A 17,191-nucleotide genomic window follows, 5' to 3' on the forward strand; every position below is an offset into this window, starting at 1 on the left:
GAATTTGTCCAGATCCAGGAAAACCCAGAAAGAAAAAATAATTATAGAACTACTCTCTAGACATTTTCTACAGTCCTGAGACCTGGACTTCCATGAAATGCTACCTTAACATCAAAATGAACAAATCACATGAGCAAGTAAACCTTCATGAGAAACAGTCATCAATATCAGCAACAAGAAAACTTCACACCTAAAAAACGAAAAATAAGGCCATTCTGAAGGAGCCTTTAAAATAAGTATCTAGAGAGTATCTGAAGAGATAAAGGGATAACTAGAAATCACATGGGAAAAAGAAGAATATGCACATTACAATGAAATGAAAATTCTAAAACTTCACAAAAAAATTCTATGGACAACTTGTACAGTAGAAGAAAACGACATAACCAAAAACACTTTTAAAGAACTGTATCACAAAACAAGATAAAAAGGTACTAAGCATGTAAGAAAAAAACAGAAACATTCAAATACATGATTAGTAGTTACTACAGAAGGAAAGAGTAAAGAGAATGAATAAAACACACCTTAAACAGAGAGGCAACTTCAGCCAAGTCTCAGGATACAAAATCAACATGCAAAAATCACTAGCACTCCTACACACCAACAACAGTCAAACCAAGAGTCACATCACAAACAAACTCTCATTCACGATTGCCACAAAAAGAATAAAATAACCAGGAATACAGGTAACTAACGAGATGAAAGATCTCTATAAAGAGAACAACATAACACTACCCAAGAAATCAGAGATGACACAAACAAATGGAAAAACATTCCATGCTCATGGATAGAAGAATCAACTGTATTAAAATAGCCATACTGCCCAAAACAATTTGTAGATTTAATGCTATTTCCATTAAACTACCATTGACATTTTTCACATAACTGGAAAAAACTATGTTAAAATTCACATGGAACCAAAATAGAGCCCAAAGAGCCATGGCAATAATAAGCAAAAATAACAAAGCTGGAGGCATCATGCTACCTGACTTCAAACTACACTACAGAGCTACAGTAGCCAAAACAGCATGGTACTGCTCCAAGAATAGATAGGCCAATGGAACAGAATAGAGTACCCGGAAGTAAGACCACACATCTACAACTGTCTGATCTTTGACAAACCTGACAAAAACAAGCAATGGGGGGCTGGGTGTGGTGGCTCATGCCTGTAATCCTAGCACTTTGGGAGGCCAAGGCAGGCGGATCTCCTGAGGTCAGGAGTTCAAAATCAGCCTGACCAACATGGAGAAACCCCATCTCTATAAAAAATAAATAAATAAATAAATAAATAAATAAACAAATAAACAAACAAAATACAAAATTAGCTAGGCATGGTGATGAATGCCTGTAATCCCAGCTACCTGGGAGTCTGAGGCAGGAGAATTGCCTGAACTTGGGAAGCAGAGGTTGCGGTGAGCCAAGATTGCACCATTGCACTCCAGGCTGCGCAACAAGAACGAAACTCTATCTCAAAAAAAAAAAAAAAAAAAAAGGAAAGAAAGAAAGGAAGGAAGGAAAGGAAAGGAAAGGAAGAAAGAAGGAAAGAAAGACACACACACGCACACACACAAACACACACAAGCAATGGGGAAAAGATTCACTATTCAATAAATGATGCTGGGATAACTGGCTAGCCATATGCAGAAGATTGAAACTGGACCCCTTCCTTATACTATATATAAAAGTTAACTCAAGATGCATTAAAGACATAAATGTAAAACCCAGAACTATAAAAACTCTGGAAGAAAACCTAGGTAATACCATTTAGGACATAGGCACAGGCAAAGATTTCATAACAAAGATGCCAAAAGCAGTTGCAACAAAAGCAAAAATTGACAAGTGGGATGTAATTAAGAGCTTCTGTACAACAAAAGAAACTATCGTCAGACTGAACAGGCAACCTACAGAATGGCAGAAAACATTTGCAAACTATGCATCTGACAAAGGTCTAATGTTTAGCATCTATAAAGATCTTAAATTCACAAGGAAAAAAAAATCATTGACAAGTGGGCAAAGGAAATGAACAGACACTTCTCAAAGGAAGACACACAAGTGGCCAACAATCATATGAAAAAACTCAACATCACGGAATATTAAAGAAATGCAAATAAATATCACAATGAGATACCATCTCACACCAGTCAGAATGGCTATTATCAGAAAGTCAAAAAATAACAGATGCTGGTGAGGTTGTGGAGAAAAAGAAACGCTTATATACTCTTTGTGATAGTGTAAATTAGTTCAACCATTATGGAAGATGGTGTGGCAATTCCACAAAAACCTAAAGACAGAAATACCATTCAACCCAGTATCCCACACATACACACATATGTTCATTGCAGCCCTATTCTCAATAGCAAAGACATGGAATCAACCTAGATACCCATCAACAACTGACTGGATAAAGAAAATGTGATACATATGTTATATATATATATAAAATATATTATATTCAATGCTATTACTTATATATTATACTTATATATTACTTATAATATATAACTTATATGTTATATATTACTTATATATTATAATGTATATAATATATAATATACATGATATATATCATATATGGTATATAAAATATATGTATCATATGCTATATTATATATTATATATGATATATGTGATATATTTTATATAGATTATTATATTTTATATATATTACACACACACACACCATGGAATACTATACAGTCTTAAAAAAGAATAAGATCATGTCCTTTGCAGGGACATGGATAGAGCTGGAGGCCATTATCCTTAGCAAACTAACAGAAACAGAACAAAATACCCCATGTTCTCACTTATAAGTGGGAGCTTAGTGATGAGAACACATGGACACACAGAGGGAAACAACAGACCCTGGTACCTATCGGAGGGCAGAGGATGGGAGGAAGAAGAGGATGAGGAAAAATAACTAATGGGTACTAACCTTAATACCTGGGTGATGAAATCATCTGTACAGAAAACCCCCATGAGACAAGTTTACCTATGTAACAAACCAGCACTTGTACCCCTGAACTTAAAAGCATATGTTAAAAAAGGAATAAAGCACACTATTCAATGAGATAATGGCTGATTAATTTCCAGAATTAAAGACATGAGTTCTTAGATTAAAACTTAGGAGACTGAACAAAATAAATAAGTCTACATCTAAATACAGTACATTTCCATACCATGAGAATAAAGTCAAGCCAGAGAGAAATAGCAGATTATCTAGAAAGGGATAAAACTTTGACAGCAGACTTAGAAAAAAATAAAGTTAGATAGCTGAGATACTATCCTCAACATGTTGAGGAAAAATTATCAAACTATAATTCTATAAGCAGTTATAGTTTAACAATGTGAGCAAAATGAAGATATTTTAGCCAAAGTAAAGGCAAAGAACTTAATTTTTTAAAGCATTAGCTAAAATATTAAACTCTGAATATTGGAGAAAATAAAACAGAACCCAGAGGAAGTAGATTGCAAGAAGCAATAGTGATCACACCAATTGAAAAATACGTTCATGTCTGTATGCAAAAGAATACTATGTAGAAAACACATGATTTTCAAGTTTTTAAAATAAATATCTTATATTCACAAAAATAACACAGAAGACTTGAGAAGGAAACCAAAGTTAAAGCATTCAGAGTTTCCACATTATCAGTGAGGAAGACCAATGTAAATTAAAATGTCATTACTATAACTTTAAGGTCCCAACTACAAAAACAATAACAGAATCTGTAACTTCTAAACCAGTGACAGCCACAAAAGATGTAATATATGTCTAAAATATGAGTAGGAAGAAACAATCTGAATATCTATGAACAAATGATGGTATATTCTATAGACAGTATCTATAGACAAATGATGGTATATTCAAGCTATTTGAGTTTCACTCTAATAAAAAGGATAATACAGATACACATGACATGAAATTCACATACATTATGCTGATCAAAAGAATCCAAACAGATACAAAAAGAGCATGCTCCAGATAATTTCATTTATATTAAGGTCAAAGGCAGGCACAGCTAATCCATGGTGATAGAAATAAGAAAACTACATGCCTTTGAGGACTGAGGACTGACTAGAAAGGGGCATAATAGAATTTTCAAGGCATGGAGGAGGTATATTAGTTTCCTTGGGCTACTGTAACAAACGACCACAATTTGGTGACTTAAACAACAGGAATTTATTATCTCAATTCTAGAGACTAGAAGTCTGAAATCCCAATATCGTATCAGCAGGGCATGCTTCCTCTCGAGGAGTCTGGCAAATCCTTTCCTGCCTCTTTCAGCTTTGGTTGCCCAAGTCATTCTTTGGATCATAGTTACATAAAGTCAATCCCTGCCTCCATTGTCTTATGCCTTCTTCTCTTATATCTCTGTGTCTTTTTCTGTCTCTTACAGTGACACTCCCATTGGATTTAAGGCCTACCTTTATCCCACAGAATCTCATCATCATCCTTATCTTCGCTGCATCTGCAAAGACCCTTTTTCCGAAAAAGGTCAGCTTCTAAGTTTTGAGGAGGACATGAGTTGGGGTGGTGGGGTGGGAGTGCACTAGTCAATTCGCTAAAGGGGGTGGTGGAGATATGCTATATCTTGCCTGGATATTGGTTACACAAATGTATACATTTGCAAAACTCAAAACTACGCATTTATCTAAGTATACTTGTATATTTTTACAATTAATGCGAATAATTTACAAGTAAATTATATCTCATTTTTAAAAAGTAAAGCATATAAAGGCTATGTGCTAATTTCAGCACAATGTACTTACTTATAATTACATCTCTTTTGAAGATTCCACACATTATATTACTCATCAATAAGATATTATTTACTTTTTTTTTCAAACTGAAATATCCTACTGATGGGACAAGGTGGGAGAAGACAGTACTAAGCAAATGTTGAAATAGCATCTAGGATAAGTTAATACCTGAACCATATGAAGTTTACTGAATCTGATGGGGACAATGGTACCTTAAAAGAAAAGACATAAAATACTCTTTCCTATAGCTGGTATAACATGTAGAAATGATACAATCTGAAATATTATAATTTCTAAAATATGAAAAAGTCATGTAACTTTTAGTTTTCACTACACCAAGCAAGGTCATAAATACAACAGAATACATGAGGTCACAATGACTTCATTTTATTGAGTTAACCCAAAAAATAATTAAGAGAGAAGAATAGAAAACTCATCAATTATCGAAACTTTCAGCTTTGAGACTACATACTGCTTGCCCTCCATATAATCATTCTTGTGTATAAAATTAATATCAAGCAATAAATGGTCAGACTGGCAGCTATACAGAGTACATTGTATACCATGTCATTCCTTTATTTATAATAATTTAATGGCCATTATATTTATAGCAACTTGTAGCAAATCTATATAGATTTTAGATCCACAAGAGTCTTCCTTCTTCCCCCAAGCTCCCACAGCCCTGATTTGGTCTTACAGCCTCTCATCCAGGGAAGTCCCAAAACCAGGGCTTACTCTACCAAAGGGGCCAAACAAGAAACAAGGTCCTTCAGGATCAGGAATCAAGGCCAATATAACCCCTTGAATTGGCCAGAAAGATCTACTTCTTCACATCTATTCTAGGACTCTTTTCTATCAACTGTTCTCTTTTCTCTGCATGTTGAATCTATTTCATGGACGTTCTCTCACTTGAAAACCTATCTATGCTTTCCAAATAATTTCTCATTTAATACTTTATTTCCCTAAATCTGCAATTGTTGGGGGGCAGAGCTAGGGAACCAATTCAGATGAAAAATCATCCCCTCAGATACAGTTACCAATAAAATTCTGGCAAACAACTTTCCAAATATTCATATATATATATGCATGTATGTAATTTGTGTTTTTCGTACATATCATACTGTACCTGTTGTGTCATAACTTGTTCAATTTCAGCTAAGTGGTTAGCATCTTTCCGTAACAATCAACCAAACCAATGTCACCGTCACATTTCTTGAAAATGTCAGTTAAACCTGTTGCCTCTACTTACCACCATCCTCTGCTGCGTTATCTCCAAAACTGCTTTTATGAAGACCACAACCAGTTTTCTCATCCTTCAAGATCTCATTCTCAATTTCTGATCCTCACAATTCCAATAGCCTAGGTTGCTGAAGGTTTTCTTCCTCCTTTAGCTTCTATGATATCTTCTCCTACAGATTTGATTCTGACCCTCACCCTTGTCATTTCCATGAATCTTCTCACAATTCAAGCCTTTATCACTTCTCATTTGGATAGTTATGAAGTCCCAATCCTAGACCTACCTCTCCCTACTTCACTCTACATTCTATTGCTGAGTTAATTTTCCTGCTTTTATACTCACTATGGTATTTTGTTACACCTTAATATTGCCAGATAATTATGATTTGTAAATCATTTTTGCATAGCTGATCAAAAGTAGGCTTATACTATCTATAATTTCTCCAGCTGCCTTCCAAAGAGGTTTTATTCTGGTATCATTCTTAGTATCGTGAGTAGGGTGTAAGTGAGTGAGGTTCAAAAATTAGGATATCGTTCAACTTCTCTGTGCCAGAAAGGGTAAAAAATTGAGGGGGATGGGAAAAGCTGGAGAAGAGACATAGAAACTGGGAATACTGACAGGTTGTGTGAGGAAATGGCTATGGTGGAGGAAAAGGTAGCCAGAGAGAATCCAATTCTTTTTCATTTTCAGGGTTGTCCAAGATTGTAACCCACCTTAAGCACAAAGACCCTACGGAATGATATTTAGAGAAACAATTTATGACTCTTTCATGAAAAAGCCATCCCGTTAACATGAACAACTGAGAGACTAAGACAAGGGCAGGGGTTGTTGGCTGGAGCTACATCAGAAGTAGCCCCACACTACGGAGCCCTCTGAAACATATTGACAACCTTCTGCTCTAGAATTTATACACAGATTTGAAAAACCAAGATCAAGCAATTACCCAAGGAAATATCCAACCCACCCTAGCTTTATAAATAAAAGGAGATTCTGGAAGGTTTACAAGTACACAGCAGAATGGTTCAAGGAGGAGGTTCACTGTCCCACAGTCATCACATGCTAAAGTTGAAGCTATACTTTCAGTTCAAAAGTTAAACCAAAGCTCTTTATCACCATAAATCACGCTCCACAGTAAGAAGTGTAGAGAAAAGAGCATTACAGAACCAAGAGAATCAACACAAATTAAAGGCTTTTTGTTATGTTTTTATGTATCAGAAGCCAACTTTCATCTTGACCACAAAGATCTCAGAGTCAACAAATTGTGCCCTAAATTTTTTTAAAAAGGTATTATTAAAAAGCATTGCTTTATTTACTTGAACCTCAACAGACTTAAACAATGAAAATGAATCAGGGAATACTTACCCAAGTCCTTATCTTAGGTATCTTTATAACCCTACACACGAGGAATTCTCTTAAAGCAAAAGTGATGTGAGCCACACCTAACCTGAGTACTCTCTCCCCCCTTTCTCCAATCTTCAGTCATGATGCTGCTCAATGCTGAAGGACAAGAGTCCATATGATTTTTACAATTTGAAGCTTCTTGCCCCAAACCTCAAACAGACTTTTACATTTAATTCACCATTGTCCACTATTTTAGTGGCCTTCTCCCTGTTGTAAATCAATAGTTTAGTAATTCCACAAAAACTTCTCCATCTACCATGTGGTCACTACACCCACCTCTGTGTCTAAACACAGGCAAAAAATAGACGTTTAAACATGCCTAGAGTAATTTATTTTGTCAGGATCTTCATAAGTCGAATGGCTCTGCCCATTGCTATGAGATTTAATTCAAGTGTGCAGGTGGATAAACAGATCTTAATTCTCAGCTTTGATGACCATGTTTATTTGCTCTCTCTGTGAGCTTCAACTTTTCCAACCCTAAAGCCCGCTGAGATCCAGAGCCTCATCATTCCAACCAAAACAGTTTTCTAAATCTAGACCCACCCAAAATTCTAAAGATGAAATATATCTCATAAAACATGGAAAATCCTGAAAACAGTCATAAACAGTGATTCTAGCACAAACCCACACATATCCCCTTGATGGGAAAAGGAATATTTCAGGGATTTAGCAAACAGGAATTTAGCAAACAAGAAAAACCATGAGGCTGAAACAAGTTAACAGTATCTCGATCACAGTTATTTCAAGAAAGAAAAAAGCAGCATAAGTATTACTCTTTATTATTAATTCTAATTAGTTGATTTGTGTTCCCCTTAAATTACAAAGTAAGTTTAGCCTTTTTATGAATTCTGGTATTTTAAAGTCTAGCCCTTTGTTAAATACAGTTATTCACATTTATCTCATAGAGCATTTTATGTAGGTGTTGAATGCCCATGTATTTCTAATGGACTCCTGACTTTTAAAAAATGTGTTCCCTTGTTTCTGCAGTTAGCCTTTGCCAAAAAGGAGAAATCTGAATTCCTTCTAGGTGAAGGCATCCATCCTAACAAAGGTACAGATTTCTAATTCTGAAAATAATAAGACTGAACAGTGGGCTGTTGGCATCTTAGCCTCACTCTATATTTGCTGGTCAAATAATGTTGCAAGTTCAACAAATTTTTTTAATGAATTAATATTAACTTCATCAATTAATATCACAAAATTGCTAATGTATGCCTCTTTTCTTAACCTCAAGTTAAGATATGTATTTAAGGAAGAAAAACTCATAGCAGGAGCAGGATTGAGAGAGGTGGCGGGGGAACCCACCTCTGGCACCATTAACAGGGAACTTGCATGTCGGATGCTATACAAATTAAGTTGGATACATTCTCCTCACTAGAGCTTGGCAGCAGCGGTATAAAAATCCTGTAATCATGTATACTACACCAAGCTCAAACGCAATTAATCAATTAACATAATGAATGTATGTGCCACACAAGATTCAACCAAAATGGAAAATGCCTGTCTTAAGATACTTTGCTTAGTTTTATATAAAATTATAAATATTTAAATATCAAACCCAGTAGTCTAATTGTGAATGTAAAGACAACAAATTTTAATGCTAGACCATCACCATTATAAGCATTACACCTTAGATAGAAAATAAATGCCACAATTAAAAATGTTAATAAAGCTTAAAGGTAAATTTCTAAATTTACTTTAAAATTTTAGAAGGGCTATATTAACATAAATTTAATCTAGAAATAAATGATAATCAAGAGCAAAGCTTGTATCAAAAATTTCAAAATTCTAGAACTCCTAGAATTAAACTGTATTTATGGCCGGGCAATGGTGGCTCATGTCTGTAATCCCAGCACTTTGGGAGACGGAGGAGGGCAGATCACCTAGAGGTCAGAAGTTCAAGACCAGCCTGGCTAACATGGTGAAACACCATCTCTACTAAAAATACAAAATTAGCTGGGCATGGTGGCACATGCCTGTAATCCCAGCTACTCAGGAGGCTGAGACAGGAGAATTGCTTGAGCCCGGGAAGCAGAGATTGCAGTGAGTTGGGATCGTGTACCACTGCACTCCAGTCAGTAAGACTCCATCTCCAAAAAAGAAACAAAAATTAAACCATATTTTCTCAGAATCTTATCTTTTCTTGAGTTCTTTAATAGAGAATGATTTTTTTTTTAGGTACAAGGCTTACAAAGCTTTGACTTCCCAAGAAGCATCAGCTTTGAGAAACTCATATTGTTACCTAACAATATTATTTAAAAATTAATAAATCATATCAATTAGGAATGAAAGATTGGAGATATAATTGTCTAGCCGTATTTCCTTGGGAAAATGGTATTTCTAAACATTTGTAAGCCCCTCAAATATGGAAATCATCTCTACAAATGAATATCGTTAATGACATCAGGATTAAAGGTCTTTAATCAGATTATTTGGTTTCTCCTATTAAAATATGTATTTCACTGTACAAAAACTCAAAGCTAGGAGAAACTAGGAGTTTTTGTTTGTTTTGAGACAAAGTCTTACTGTGTCACCCAGGTTGGAGTGCAGTGGCATAATCTTGGCTCACTGCAACCTCTACTTCCAGGGTTCAAGTGATTCTCGTGCCTCAGCCTCCTGAGTAGTTGGTACTACAGGCTTGTGCCACCACACCCAGCTAATTTTTGTATTTTTAGTAGAGACGAAATTTCATCATGTTGGCCAGGCTGGTCTCGAACTCCTGGCCTCAAGTGATCCGCCTGCCTCAGCCTCCCAAAGTGCTGAAATTACAGGCATGAGCCACCATGTCCAACCAAACCTAGGAGTTTTTAAATATTGGAGGAGAGAGTTAGAGTCACAGATCTATTTTTAACACATGAAGTGCTAATATATTCCAAAAAAAAAAATGAAGAAAATTACCAGAACTATTAGCCCTTAAATACTCTCCAGTGCGAGCACCGTTCCAATTGTAATTCTCATACATTGGCACCTCTGAAGGACATTCACAACCTGAATTAACTATGGCCATAGCGTGGGTCACTGGAAAAATATATGTATTTAACACAGCACAAAGAAACAGAAAGGATCTATGAGATACGTGTCATGAATCTTCAAAGTCTGATTTAATTAAAATGTCATAGGGCAGCTCAGAATACTTAATAACTATGGTTCAAGGAAAGACGATGAACTGAGGTATGGTTGCAAAACAAATGTGGAGTCTTAGATGGTTCTGTTTGAGGGCACAACGAACCTGCCCAGAACATGATAAACACATTCTCATTCTGACAATGTACAGACATCATCAACGCTCGAGATAATCTACCAAATTGGAGGAGATTGAAAGGATACGTGACCAAATAATCACGATGGTCATCAGAAGAAAAATAACTTTGGTTCAATACATTTTACCTTGAAGCAGTGTCCCTTCAACATTTCTCACCCAAAACATAAGCAGTACATGCAGCTTGTGCATCTGGTGGGGGAGTCAGAGATACTCCAAAGGAGCAGCTGATGCATATCAATGGTAATGAAAGGTACTTTTGAGAAATATTTTTGGTGGGGGCACATCAATAGCAATGTAAGATACTTTTGAGAGTTTTGTGTTTTTGTTTGAGTTTTTTTTTTTTTTTTTTAATCATGGGCTTGGCACCAGAGAGTCTCAAGGAAAGCGAAATTTAGCACTTTGCCTGGCTAACTGAGAACCAGTCAGAGTGAGATGTTCGAGTAGAACAGGATTCAATTGAAATAAGTGGAACTTAGAAATTCTTCAGGGAACTGCCTGGCACGGTGGCTCACGCCTGTAATCCCAGCATTTTGGGAGGCTGAGGCGGGCAGATCACCAGGTTAGGAGATTGAGACCATCTTGACTAACACAGTGAAACTCCGTCTCTACTAAAAATACAAAAAAAATTAGCCAGGCATGGTGGTGGGCGCCTGTAGTCCCAGTTACTCAGGAGGCTGAGGCAGGAGAATATCGTGAACCTGGGAGGCGGAGCTTGCAGTGAGCCGAGATCGCGCCACTGCACACCAGCCTGGGCGACAGAGCGAGACTTCCGATCGATCGATAGATAGATAGATAGATAGATAGATAGATAGATAGATAGATAGATAGATAGATGGAAGGAAGAAAAAGGAAATTCTCTAGGGAACATTTCCAAAAACAGTCATGAATACCCCAAGTCGAGAAAAAAGACAAACGCAAGAAAAAGGTAATCTATAGGCCTCGATAAGAAATTAAAATTGTGAGACCTCAATTTAGCGTAAACAATTCCCCAAATAATGATGCCCTTCCCATAATTAACACTTTGGGAAACCAAGCCCTATAAGAATTACTCCCCTTTTCCCCCCAGAAACTCTTTTGACACAAAAATCTTAATGCATATCCCTACAATAGATGTTGATTTTCACAGGTAATGAAAAAAAGTGTACAATTATGGGGATCACAACACATGCATCAGCAAACTAAACTATTTAAGTGGGAAAATATGCCACCGGAATCACAAGCTCCTCAATTTGTACAACTGCTAACACCAATAATATTAATTAGTTGATGAATTAGAAGCAAAACATAGGATGGTTGGGTGTTGCTTATTTTTCCAGAAAGAGATGATGTTTTTGAAACAAGGGAAGAATCGCATCCTAAGTTCTATAAAATAAACCACCTGCTTGAATCAGTGAGAAAAAACAAGGTACTCCATAAAATTCTTCTAATACCAAAAGAAAAGCATGCTTAAAGTTAGCATGTGTGCGTTGAACAATGAGAACACACGGACACAGAGAGGAAAACATCACACACCAGGGCCTGTCCGGCAGGTGGTGGGGGCAAGGGAGGGATAGCATCAGGAGAAATACCTAATGCATGCGGAGCTTAAAACCTAGATGACGGGTTGATGGGTGCAGCAAACCAACATGGCAATATATATCTATGTAACAAACATACACATTCTACACATGTATCCCAGAACTTAAAGTATTAAAAAAAAAAAAAAAAAAAAAAAAAAACAAAAAAAAAACCTTAGCATGCGTGCAATCCTGTAAGCCTTAGCTTGAAACTGCTGTGTTATACAGATTACTTATGCCAAGTGTTGGCTGGAGTTTTCACAACATACTTAAAGGACCCTGTGGAAATGTTGACAGACTGCTGGTGCTAATGGTAACCTCAACATGAGCAGATCTAAATATATACATTTATGAAGATTGCAAAACCACCACCCTCACATGGTTCCATGTGTACACAGGGAGATAATCCAATTATTTAAATAGAAGAAAACAAACTGCTCACAAACAGAGCCAGATTTTTGTTCCATAAAGTACTTAAATACTTCTTACACTAACACAATTTTAAAACGGTTTTGCATACTTCCTAAGAAATGGAATGTAAGTGCCATAGTGTCTGACCTATCCAACTGCCTGTAGGAAAATCTTCCCCTCCTGCCTATCCAAAATTAAATTGTTTTTTGAAAAAGAGGGGTAGGATGGACTCTATTTAACGTATAATTCTCACTGTGTTTAAGTTATTAAATTATCCCTCATATATCACCTACTTCCTAAAATAGAAACAAGTTGGTCACTCCTGCTTACATCACTGTCTTAATATTAAAACAATAAATGGAAACAAACTAGATGACTTATTTGGTGTGATAAACACAGCCCTCAAAAAGAATCAGTGTCATAACTAAACAGATTAAAGACTCCATGTGTTTTCAATGTGGAAACTTCCATGGGTTTTACCACTGTGTTTTAAAATTGAGAATGGCCACCCTTGTTAACTACACTATTCAGAGAAAGGTTTCTTTAAACAAAGATAATTTTCTTAATTGCCTTAAGAAAAAGCACACTAACAGACACCTAAAGTTGACAAATGTTATTATGGAATACTATACTATGATGTAAAAAAAGTGAGTTTTCTATAGTGTAGGTCACTGTTGGTAAAAGTCACATTAACAAAAATCAGAATGATTACTAAATCTCCAGACTTTTACACAGAATTTGGACCTCAATAATTTTTTCCCTTTTCTTTCTTTTCTTTTATTTTTTTTTTCTTGAGAAGGAGTTTCACTCTTGTTTCCCAGGCTGGAGTGCAGTGGTGAGATCTCGGCTCACTGCAACCTCTGCTTCCCAGATTCAAGTGATTCTCCTGCCTCAGCCTCCCAAGTAGCTGGGATCACAGGCATGCACCACCACACCTGGCTAATCTTTTTTTTTTTTTTTTAAAGTAGTGACGGGGTTTCTCCATATTGGTCAGGCTGGTCTCAAACTCCTGGCCTCAGGTGATCCGCTGGCCCCAGGTGATCCTCTGGCCTCAGGTGATCCTCTAGCCTCAGCCTCCCAAAGTACTGGGATTACAGGTGTGAGCCACCATGCCCAGCCTAGATCTCAATAATTTTTAAACCACTGCTCTGCATTTAACATTTATAAGCAGGTTCTTTTTACATGCTTTGTTGATTTGTTAACTTCACAGCAATCTATACCTTAGACCCAGTTTGAAATCTAATTGCTTAACTATCCTTATTCTAAGAAGGTTCTGTCTATTATGAATAAGAAGAAATAAAAAACCAGCAACGTCGAAGTGAGAGTTAAAAAGAAAAAAAATTAACCGTGGGGAACACGCTACAGGACAGATTGCAGGCTACATGCTTTCATACTTTTTGAAAGTAAAGCTTCGTATGTATAATTTTCATTTATCAAAGTGAGTAAATAGATCAGAGAGTTTTAAAAAATCTTTCCAAGATCATAGTTTGTGACAAATTTGAATGCAGTTCTGACCTTTAGCTTCAAAATCCTGGCTGTTTATTTCCTCATTAAACAATATATGTACAGCACCTAGAGGAAGAAGTGCATTATACCATAATTTAAATTGTGAGAACTTTCTTTCAAATTAGGCCATACCCTCATAATTTGTTCGCTGCCTCTTTCCTCCATTTTTAGCTACCACAAAATAATCAAAGTTCCTTTTGATGATTAGTCACTAAAAATACTATGCTAATTTTTCCTAACACAACTGGAACTATAAACCAACAAAATTAAGATATCACCCACAAAAACACTTCAGAGTAAAACTGCTGATCCATCAAAAAGGATAATGGGGGAAACTGAGTTACAAGTTTCCTCTGGCAGAGGTTAAAGAGAAATCTTCATAATTATAAATGGAAAGTCTTTTACTGTTTGGGTATTCAGCAAAAGGCCAGCATGTTTTAAAGAGGGATCTCCACTTGACAAGTTCAAAGAAAACAAAAAATCACCCCCAAACCATGCAATTTCCTGCAAATGGGCCACTCTCCTCACTGTCTTTGAAGACAGATCCTGCCCTGGCTAAGGGGCCTTTGAAGTAACACAGCAAGCATACCTATGTAATTAGAAAGCCTGAGTATACCACTCAAATGATCAAAACTAGACTTTAAAAATGCATGAAAGCCAGAGGAATGAAATGAACAGTTTTGAAGAGGAATTTGTCACTGCTTATTGACTATGATTCTCCTCTATCTCCTCCAATTCTTGGAAGCCAAAAGCAACCTGTATCTACATTCATGGAAAACTGTAAATGGTACTTGATCACTCTCAAAAAGTGGCAAAACTCTCTGTGTATGTATAGGTAGCCAGATATGTATACAGACATGTAAGCTTATACATATGTAATATATGTGTGTATACAAATGTATACATATGATTTTCTGAGTCATTTAAGTATAATTTACAGATATTCTGCCCTCATCTCTAAATTTTTCAGTAATCAGTACGTATTTCAAAAAACAAAGACATTGCTTTAAATCAACCATATTTGATAGACCATTTTTTAATCCTCACTCCATAATTATGCCAACAATGTCCTTTATAGTTCTTTATTTTTTCCTAGATTAGAATCCCTTTTAAGATTATGTATCATATTAGGTTTGAAATCTAATCTAATACGATGGGTTTGAAAATCGTGTCTCCAATCTCCTTTAATCCGGAGTTCTTTCATGAGCTTAACAGTTTTTAAGAGAACAGGTCAGTGATTTACAACGTGTCTGTCTGGGTTTGTCTGATGTTCCCTCATGATTGGTCGTATATTGGGGGGATAATGTAAAAAGCGATTTTTTTTCTGTGCATCATGTTAAGAGGCACACAATGCCTTTTGGTTCCATTACTGGTAATGCTAACTTTGATCGCTTGCTTAAGGTGGTGTCATCTGCCAGGTTTCTATACTATAAAGTTGCTATTTTTTTCTTTTGTAATTGGTAAGTATTTTGAGAGGTGACATAGTAAAACTGTGTAAATATCCTGCTATTCAAACTTTCACACACTGGTTTTGGCGTCCAAGAATTGACAATTCTTGCCTAAATAAACTATTACTGTCAGGTTGCCAAAGGTGATTTTTTAACTCCATCATTTCCTCTCCGTTTATTAGTGGACATGCTAGTTTTAGGGAGGCCTTTCCCTTCTCCATCATTTGTCTGTCTGCTTGTTTGCTTACATCAAACAAGGTATTCATGAATTTTATTCAATGGGCTATAGTCTGTTACTGTCTTCATTTAATACTCAGGTTATTCCAGATTTTTCAGTAAGAGCTCTCCAAAATGTTGTAGTTTTTAAGTTGTATTTTATGTGCATACTATCAAGTACTTTGGGGCAGAGGAGGAGGAGATGTAATTTATCCTGGAAGAGCTAAGAAATACGCAGCGACAGGACTTGGGTCTTGAAGAGAATATAGGAGTTTGCCCGATGGAACAAGATTTCCAAGTCCAAGGTAGAGCATGTACATAAACATAGAGACGTATGCACAGGATCGGGGAATGTAAGGATAAAAAGTTCACTGTGTCTCATACACCTTGGCTGATTGTATTGGCCATTTATCTTTCAGATAAATAGCAAAAACAAAAGGAGTCACTCAATACTTGAATACAAGGAAGAACTGTTAATACAGAACTTAAATGTTATCGCAGGCCTTTTTAGAATAGCATATAGAAACTGTGATCCTAGAAGTATAATTCCATACTTTAAGAATGTAATTTTAAAAGTTCAGAAGAAACAGGCTTGTGTTTGCAGCCAAAGTTTCTAAATTAGAATGTAAATTAGAAGGACATTTACAAAATAAGAACATCTTTACATAATCCCAAAGGGGAAAAGAAGAGTGATATTCTAGAGAATTCAACACGGTTGCATAGCAAGTTATCTGATGAATTCAAACATTTTAAACAACATGTACAAAAGGATATATTCAGGGGGAAAAAATAATATCAAAAGAAATGTGAAGGTTAAAGTTTCCTAATATTTATGAAAAATTATTTTTAAAGCAAATTTAATTTTAAAAAATTAAGTTCACTTACTAAGATATAATGTAATATTAGATGAAAGAGATAGGAAGACTATGGGGTTTTTTTGTCTATTAAAAATAGGGACTTTCAAAGTGAAAAGGAAAAGATCAAGCATAGCTTAAGGAGACGATATTAAAATATAAGACATTAGGTAGGAGATATACCTAATGTAAATGACGAGTTAATGGGTGCAGCACACCAACATGGCACATGTATACATATGTAACAAACCTGCACGTTATGCACATGTACCCTAGAACTTAAAGTATAATAAAAAAATAAATAAAATAAAATATAAGACAGACAAGAAGGCTCTAATTATCTACATTTTTATAGTTTTCTTTAATACTGGCAAATTGATTCCAAAAAAAAAAAAAAGAGGAATTCAAGAAGAAAGAAGGATAAATATCTGATTTTCAATATGTGGGAAAAAGTGAAATTTACAAATTCCAAATTCTGAAAGAGATTGTAGGATACCAGGATTATAAAGAGTTTATGAATCCCTTACCTGGTGTAAGTCACTAAG

At 35.7% G+C, this 17,191-nt stretch overlaps 1 protein-coding gene across 2 annotated transcripts in view; it reads right to left on the reverse strand.

Moving 5' to 3' along the window:
- RSPO2 (R-spondin 2) overlaps positions 1–17,191 on the reverse strand; it is a 176,742-nt gene that overhangs the window by 90,583 nt on the left and 68,968 nt on the right. The window lies entirely within an intron of this gene.

The sequence above is a fragment of the Chlorocebus sabaeus genome, chromosome 8 (assembly GCF_047675955.1).
Source record: "Chlorocebus sabaeus isolate Y175 chromosome 8, mChlSab1.0.hap1, whole genome shotgun sequence".
Lineage (NCBI taxonomy): Eukaryota > Metazoa > Chordata > Mammalia > Primates > Cercopithecidae > Chlorocebus > Chlorocebus sabaeus.